Genomic DNA, 9,719 nt, shown 5'->3' on the forward strand with positions numbered 1-9,719 from the left:
TACAGTATGCTGCATGTTTGATCACGAGCGTGTTCTACCTCACTCCCCCCCTCCTCCCTTATAGTAGAGTAAGTCGTTCTTTCTGTTGTTCAGAGCAGGATTGTCAACTCTTTGTCCCCATGGCTTCATTTGCGCGTCCTTCTTACGAGTTGTATCAAGCTCTGCCGGCCCCTATATAATGAGCTCAGTCTCTGCATTATTGCCACTTAGATCTACTCCTCATTTTGTTCACATCTCTGTCCCCCCCTGTACAGTTGTTATTATTGTGAGTGCTCAGGAAGTCTCCAACCATCTAGCAGCTGTGTAATTTGAGTATAAGTGTTATTGCATTTTTCCTTGTACTGTGTAACATAAGGTGTTAATTCTTAGGCCTAGTAAGGTTTTTGTGATTAACGTAAGGTTTTATGTCAGCCAATTGTTAATAATAGTTTGAATCTGTACTAATTTATCTTGCATTAACTGAGCATTACCCAGTGTATTTTCATTTTATCAGGGCTGACTTAGATAAATTTACTCTTGCTAATTTCGTGTTAATAGAGGCTATTGCAGCTAACCATATATTTAACCAGTTTTTTGCCATTACATTATCCTTATGAGTCCTGAATGTTTTGTTGTTAGTTTGAGCATTAAACTTTAACTTGTAATTTTACCTAACTCTTTTGTTTTGAACCTGGAACTTTACGGGACAGTAGCGATTTTTAGTATTCTCATTATCTTTCTCTGTTCCGTAACAATATATATATATATATATATACCACGTTGAGTACATGGCTTCCCGTCCAATATATATACCACGTTGAGTACACAGCTTCCCGTCCGATCAGCGAAGTTAAGCAACGTTGGGTCTGGTTAGTACTTGGATGGGTGACCGCCTGGGAACACCAGATGCTGTTGGCATAACTCCCTACGTGTCAAGTGGGGTTGGTGGAGGATTAGTGCCCCTCCCTGTAAAACAAGTACTCTAAGCCCTTGGCTACCCTGTTTGGGATACATGGCGTCTGGCAATGAATGAATGATATATATATATAGAGAGAGAGAGAGAGAATATATGTATATATATCTATTGCCAGACGCCACAATCTCGCATGGGGTGGCCATTTGACTCTGAGTTATTTGTTTTACAGGGAGGGGCACTAACCCTCCACCAACCCACTTGACACGTAGGGAGCACGTATGGTTTGGTTATATGGCTACCACCCAGCGTTGTAAATGGTTTCTTGGCTTACAGGAAACCATTTGGCTTGTCACTCAATGTAAAGCCACCTGTAACGGAAAGAAAAGCATTAAGTAGTGACAGGAAAGATTGGAGAAATAGGAAGAGAGGAGGGCAGGCACAGAAAAGAGTGATAAAGGAAAGGCTAAAGAAGAAGTAGGCAGCATTACATCAAGTGAGTGGATGATGGTCGCCACCACCTACCACTATATATATATATATATATATATATATATATATATATATATATATATATATATATATATACTGTGTATATATATACATATATATATATATATATATATATATATATATATATATATATATATATATATATATATATATATATATATATATATATATATACAGTATGTTGCTCCCCCGCCAGGCGCATACGGAGACGCCAGAAGAGGCTGTTTGGCCCGTATCCTGTAGGCCAGATTCAAATTCCAGCCCCAAGCATGAGGGGCCCTTCATCACACCCCACCTGCAGTCCGCAGAAGGAGACGACGCCCACCCTTGCTCACAAATAATGACCCAATGTGTGTGTGACGAAGTGAACTAAAGTGAAGGACAGTGCCGAGAGAAAAACGGCATCCAGTGCAACAGTGACTATCCATAACCAACATCCCTCCCCCCTCTCTTGTGATTGTGCCAACCTATCGTGATCCTTAGCTCCCCCGCCCCCTCCCCCCCGTAATATCATCCACCCTTAGTGAACTCCTAGCACCAGTGTAGAATGGTGAAGTAGTAAATCCCCCCAGGACACAAAGCCACTAAAGTGATAGACTGTGTACTGTGAAATGACTAGATCTGCTCTCATTCCTAATAATACGTCACGAGCCTAAAGACTGTGAACGGTGCCTCACCCACTCTCCTGATATACCTACTGTGTCTATCCCGCATCCTGCGAGATACACTCAACCAGATTCAGCAGCCCAAGAATAGATGTGACATAAATATTGTGAGATTGTCTGCCTGTTACTGTATCAAAGAATTTGTGAACATACTTGCAGGTTGTTGCCTAGAGTTCTTATGCCCTCTTCCTCTTATGTTTGTGGTCTAGCCCCGGACTAGAAATGAACCCAACTGCAGGCCAGGAGTTTGTTGGACGGGAAGCCGCCCTAAAAACACTTAGCATAACACTGGTGGACAGCGGTGGTTCTTTACCCGGCCAGAATTAAAATTAAGAGAGGAACAAAAGAGGGAAAATATCAGAATGGCGACAAAACCACACGTTCAATTACCCAAATTCGAGCAGGAATAGTGTGACATCCATACATATTTATCCATCATCAAACCACAGCTCGAAATCGGGTTTGAGGATGACAGACAGAAAATAGCTGTAACCCTACCAATGCTGGGCAAGGCAGCAGCCAGTATTGCGCCCAAAGTCGTCAACGAACTAACATGGGCGAATTTCACGAAAATACTGACCGAAGCCATCACACCCTCCCTGGAAAAAGTAGTGGCACTATCACAATTGGATAACTTAACATACGACGGCAACCTGGACGATACACTGATCCAGGCATGGCTGCTCGTCCCCGCCGCATACCCGGAAGCAGACACAGAGACCCAGGAACAACATACATTCAATACCCTGCTCAGAGTCCTCTCCAACATGGTCAAGGAGCACTTCACCATACATGACCCAATGGGGGATCTAGACAGGGACATCCAGCTGATACGATGACCCCTGACCTCCTGCTCCACTCTGCAACAAATCAACGTGGTTAACAAGTTTCCGATGAATAAACCAGCACCGCACGGCAAGCCCCGACCCTCACCAGCGCGCATCAGTCCCACACCGACATCCCACTTACCCAGGGCTTATCCCTCAAGCAAACGCCCCAGCCAGGAGAACCAAAACTTCATCTCAATCGACCTCTGGGAGTTCTCCACATGTAGCCACAGATGCCCACTCCACGACATCTGTGAGCAACTCAAGGCTGCCAGGCGAAAATTTAACTCCCCAGGCCGACGTAAAGTGTTGTCTCTGGAGGACGAGGGCCCTGAAGACAACATCTCACCAGTATAAAACATCGACCCCGTGGAACTGGAACCAGAGGAAGAGGAAACTCCCCAACCACTGGATTTTTAGGGCTGCCCCCGCACCTCCCCACAGTGGTGGGGGCCACCTCCCACAAATACCGTCCCCCAGTCTACGACAAGATGAGACTGAACGGGGTAAAGGTGAGGCTGATGGTCAACATGGGAGTGGCCAGATCCTGCCTCTACAGCCACTTCTACTCCCATCACAAGTTGGTCTTCAGCCCACTTTTCCCTACGTCGACTCATCTTGTAGATGCCGGGAATGGCCCCTTGCCCATCCATGGGGAAACCTGGGCCCTACGTGCGACACCCACCAGTGCATCTCCACTCAACATAAGTTCATCATCTTTGATTCCACCTGCTGTAACTACGACGGATGCATGGAGCTGGACCTCCTGCAAAAACTAAGAACCACCATCGATTGCCACAAGCAGCAACTTCAGTTCAGGAGACCCCCAGCCCCTACCCCCGATCCCCCACAATCAGTATGCACCTGCGCCCCCCTCCACCCCTGACCCCCCCACCTTCCCCGCCATCATCGCCTCCACCAAGATGATTCCCCCGCAACATGAAGCTTGGCTCCCATTGAACAGACCCACCGGAACATCCATCTTCTTCTCCCCTGACCATGCGCCCAGAATGCTTTCAGCCTGTCTCTTACCCTCTACCTTCCTTCCCCCGCACATCAAGGCAGTCAAGATTGCTAATATTACCACAACCCCACTCACGCTACCAAAGGGGCTCATAGTGGGAGAGATGAAAGAAGCAGAGCCATGCCCCAATACCACCCCTTCTGTCCCCGTCCCCCTACCCCTCCTACCCAAGCACATCTCACCCCACCAAAATGACACTCTTCACCACCTCCTCCTGGACTTTCAGGACCTCTTTGCGTCAGGGCCCTCCAACATCGGCCACACCACCTACCTGAAGCATCAGATTCACACCACAGAACCACCAATCCACCAACCATCCAGATGGAAAAATCCGACACAATGGGCGGAAGAAGACCGGCAGGTCCAGGAAATGCTCAAGGTTGGCGTCCAGGAAATGCTCAAGGTTGGCGTGATCTCACCCTCCACCAGCCTCTGGTCCTCTCCCGTCCTCGTCAAGAAAAAGGACGGCAGCATGCAATTCTGCGTGGATTTTCGCTGCCTCAATGACGTGACCATCAGGGATGCCACCCCCATTCCCAGGATCGACGATTCCCTCGACTTCCTGTATAACGCCTCCTGGTTTTCGACACTAGACCTCCAATCGGGATACTGGCAATTTCCAGTGCACCCAGAAGATAGAAAAAACACTGCATTTTCCACCAGCAATGGGAAACATTATGAATTCAGTGTTCTGCCCTTCGGTCTCTGCAACGCTCCCGCCACCTTCTCCCGATTGATGGAGTCCATCCTCAGTAGCCTTACCTGGGAAATTTGTCTGGCATACCTGGATGACATCATTATTTTCAGCAAGACATGGGCTGATCACCTCCACTGCCTCAGGAGGGTTTTCCAGCGCATCCATCAAGCCAGCCTGAAGCTATGCCCCTCCAAGTGCGTCCTGGCCGCCTGGAACGTCTCCTTCCTGGGGCACGTGATCTTGAAAGATGGAATGGCACTTGACCCTGACAAACTGTGTGTCATCGCCGACATTCCCTTACCCTGAGACGTCCATGAAGCCCGGCCCTTCCTGAGCCGTACTTCGTATTATTGACAATTCGTTAAGGGATTCGCTGATATTGCCAAGCCCTTCCATGACCTGACCTGGAAGGGGGAACCCTTTACCTGGAACAATGAACAACGGGAGGCATTTCAGGAACTGAAATGCAAACTCATCACCGCCCCAATCGTCGCCTCCCCCAATTACACTTTACCCTTCCGACAATACACAGATGTTTCTCTGATAGGCATTGGAGCCGTCCTCACTTAAGTGCAAGAGGGGCGAGAACACATCATTGCTTGTGCCAGCCGCACCCTAAACCAGGCGGAGTGGATCTATGCCGCCACCAAGCGGGAGTGCCTGGGTATCATCTGGGCCTTGGAACATTTCTGGCCGTATCTTTCCGGAACCCACGTCGCAATTATCACTGACCACTAGTCACTCCAATCGCTCCACCAGTCTGACACTCACAATGCTCAGCTCATTAGATGGAGGGAGACCTTAGAGAAATGCAACTACGAGATCTATCGCCCCGGCAAACTCCACACTAACACCAACATGCTCTCCTGTCTCCCTGTCTATGCCCTACAACCTGGATTGGAACTCCTTGTACAGTGGTGCAACCAAGATCAGCCACCCTGGATCCCACCTCACTTGTTCACCAAACTCTACCAGCAGGGAGACCATTTATTCACCCTGTCGGGGCACATCATCCTCGCCCCTGATACCACCCTAGACACTATGAAACACCTCCACTCTGACAACGAGATCCACCTCAGGACAAAAAGGCTCCTCCAAGTTTTCAACGATATTTATTGGACTCCCAACCCCTCCAAGCTAGCCAAACAGACCATCCAATCCAGCCGGGCATGTGTGCTGGGCAAGGACATCACCCGCACCTCCAGCCCTTCAAGGAGCATCACTGCCCACAAACTCTGGCAGTTGCTGTCCATGGATGTGGAAGAGCCCCTACCACCCAAGGTGGGCTACCAGTACATTGTCACCTTTGTCAATACCTACTCCAAATTCCTCATCACATGCCCAGCCAAGAACACCACGCTGTGGCCATAGCCGATGCCCTAGTCCACCATGTCTTCCCCTACTTTGGATCCCTCAGGCCCTGCACTTGGACAACACCCCCGAATTCACAAGTGCTATCTGGAATGAGCTAGCTGACCTATTCAGCTATCACATTTCCCATTCCTCCCCGTACTGGCCACAAGGAAACAGAGTCTGTGAGAAGAGCCACCGTACCCTTATGAATCAAGTATGGGCGCAAATCGAGGAGACGAAAAATGAAGACTGGCTGACCCACGTCAAGATCGTCCAATGGGAGATGAACTGCTGCCCCTGGGAAGATGGCATCTCCCTACACTAGCGTGTGTTTGGGGAAGCGCCTCTCCTCCCTCTGCGGCGACACCTGCAACCACCCTCCACTCCTCCCGCATCCGATACCCTCCACCACCTCAAGCGGTGACTCCACCACCTCCAAAACGGCATAGACCTCCAATCTGATGCTGCCCCCTCCAACCCCTGACCGTGATGGTGGCAAAGCTATCAGTTCCACACAAACTCACCCCATGCTTCATGGGTCCCTATACAATCACCCACGTTTCCAACCCCTCCCAAGTAATCATAGCCTACAATAACACTTCCCACACCTACAGAAACCATCATGTATGCCCTTTCCATGCCCCCACTTCCCCCCAATCCACCCCAACCGCCCCCAATGCCACCCCACCTCCCCAGACCCCCCTCCCAACAACTACATTTGCTAAGTTACCCCCTTCTCCTCCCTCCCCTCCTCCTCCTCCCCAACATCACTGATGCCTCCTCCCATCACGCCACATAACACCTCACTCCCACCCTCACCAGTGCTGCAAATTCCCCCACCAGTTCAACCCCCCACCCTCCACAACTTCCTTCCCTCGCCACCTCACCCACCCCCCGCCTGCTAACCCACACCCCGATGATACCCACACCACCCCGGATCAAGATGCCCGCAACTGCATGCACACCTCCCCCTGCCACTGTCATCCCGTCACCATCATCGCAAACTCCCCCACCCATCCCCACTACCCTCCCACTACATCCCACACAACCAGAGCAACACTGAACCATACGCCCACATCACCACCTACTCCCACCCTCAGAACCACCATCACCTGCTCCGGCCGCATTTCATGCCCTCCCACAAGATACACTGCCACTCCATCCACCACCACCCCCTCCTCGCCCCCACCACAGAGTCCAACTACCCCCAGCCCTCACACCCCTAATACAACTCCTATCACCCTCATGATACACCAAGTTCAGCCCCCTCCAACCTCTATCCCCAGAGAAAACCGAGTCTCATCACCCCAGCATAAAACCACCACCACCTCCCCACTCGCCAGCATTTAGCCGAGGCCCCTAGGAAGACAACTACCTCCAGCCATGAAAATAAGGCACGCCACCTGGGCACTAGCCTTCAGAGAGAAGCACCGCATCCGAGGGCCCCACCACCTACTCCAACTCCTCCAAACGGCTGCCCAACCTTCCATCCTCTTCCTCACCCGTGCCCCACACCAAGACGAAAATCAAATGACTGCACAGTGGACCACCCTCCTATAACATCTGACGCCGGCCCACGACACCAACACCCCCAAGACCTACTGCTTCCAAGCACGGGGACGTGACATTTCCCACCTCGATGGTGGTGAAATACCGACATCCAATGACAGCATGACAACCCCAAGAGGTGACAAAGGAGGGTTGGATGGAGCGAGTGGGATGTCCATGCTATATGGGTGCAAGTCCCTAGGAGCTGCACACCCCTACTCCCCAGAACTGGCCCGGCACGAACACCTCAGCCTGGGTGCATTACCCCCTCGCCAGCCCGGCCTGTGTCAGGATCGGGGTAGAGCTGAACCTTCTGCTCTTAGCAGTGCCCCAGAGACGGCCTCTAGCTGCTCACCCTCGGAGATGGCCTGTAGCTGCTCACAGCCCGAGACAGCCTCCAGCCACCCCCACCTATGAGGCAGCCTCTAGCCACTCCACCTGAGCTGCCTATTCTCCATGCAGAACCTGTGACGGCCTCCAGCCGCACACGGGGAAAGAACAGCACGTCCCCTTTCCTCCTGCAGTAGTCTTAGAAGGCACGACACTGGTGACAGCCTCCAGCCGCGCCCTTAGACGGGAGACGGCCTCTAGCCACTCTTCCCCTGCATGTCACCCTTCATACGGGGCTTCAGCAACGGCCTCCAGCCGCACCCTGTCTGCGGCCCCGGTGACGGCCTCCCACTGCACCGACAGCGTAGGGACGGCCTCTAGCCACCTCCCTCCTGTTGCCCAAGGGACCTCAGCAACGGCCTCCAGCCATGTCAGGGAGAGACGCTACCAAAGCCTCTCGCCTCCTGTGACTTCGCAACTTGAGGGCAACCTCCATCCTTCCCCATCCACCTGCAGCGGAGCTGGGTGTCCCCATCCCCACCTGGATCGAGGCAGCCCCCAGACGGAAGACTCTCAGCTAGTGGACTGGTGGCAAGGCCCTGTATTGTCCCTGGGGCTGTTCTCCCTACAACCGGCGCCTGGAGAGGATCTGCCTCTGATGGACCCCTGCCTGGGACAATGACGCAGCCCCGCTCTGATTGCGTGGCAAGGGGACCACAGCCACCATGACCCCGGCGGCACCCCCAGCACCCCAGGGCGAGGCCTCCCCACCCCTCAGCCCAAGCAATGTTGCTCTCCCACCAGGCGCATACAGAGATGCCTGGAGAGGCTGTTTGGCACATATCCCGTAGGCTAGACTCAACCCCCAGCCCCCAGCACGAGGGGCCCTTCAACATGCCCCACCTGCAGTCTGCGGAATGAGACGATGCCCACCCTTGCCCATGAATAGTGACCCAGTGTGTGTATGACGAAATGAACTAAAGTGATGGACAGTGCTGAGAGAAAAATGGACATCCAGTGCAACAGTGACTATCCATAACCAACATCCCTCCCCCCTTCTTGTGATTGTGTCAACCTATAGTGATCCTTATTCCCCCCCCCCCATAATCTCATCCACCCTTAGTGAACTTCTAGCACGAGTGTCGAATGGTGAAGCAGTAAGTCCCCTCAGAACAAAAAGCCACTAAAGTGATATACTGTGTACTGTGACATAACTAGATCTGAACTCTCATTCCTAATAATACGGCACAAGCCTAAAGACAGTGAACGGTGCCACACCCACTCTCCCTAATATACATATTATGTCTATCCCGCATCCTGCGAGATACACTCAACCAGATTCAGCAGCCCAAGAATTGATGTGACATAAATATTGTGAGATTGTCTGCCTGTTACTGTATTGAAGAATTTGTGAATATATGTGTAGGTTGTTGCCTAGAGTTTTTATGCCCTGTTCCTCTTATAGTCTAGCCCCAGTCTAGAAAAGAACCCAACTGAGGGCCAGTCGTTTCTAGGACGGGAAGCCGCCCTAAAAACACCTAGCATAACAATAAATAAATAAATAAATTAATTAATATATATATATATATATATATATATATATATATATATATATATATATATATATATATATATATATATCGTTTCGTTTTCGTTTCGTTTTTAAAGGCTCCAACATGCTTGCATGTGTCGGCCTTGGTCACCTAATGGCGGCTCTCCACGCTGCACGATCCATTGCAGCCTCCCTGTTCAGTCCCTTAACCCTAAGGTCACACTTAATGACCTCGTCCCATGTCTTTCTCGGTCTACCCCTCATAACCCCACCCCCAATATTAACACTTCTCACCTTCCTCACCCAATTATCATCCCC

At 51.0% G+C, this 9,719-nt stretch overlaps 1 pseudogene; it reads left to right on the forward strand.

Moving 5' to 3' along the window:
- Positions 1-778: 778 nt before the first annotated feature.
- LOC145410514 (5S ribosomal RNA) lies at positions 779-897 on the forward strand (annotated as a pseudogene).
- The last annotated feature ends 8,822 nt before the right edge of the window (positions 898-9,719 follow it).

The sequence above is a fragment of the Coenobita brevimanus genome, chromosome 85, assembly GCF_032717465.1.
Source record: "Coenobita brevimanus isolate Jiangsu-jjx chromosome 85, ASM3271746v2, whole genome shotgun sequence".
Lineage (NCBI taxonomy): Eukaryota > Metazoa > Arthropoda > Malacostraca > Decapoda > Coenobitidae > Coenobita > Coenobita brevimanus.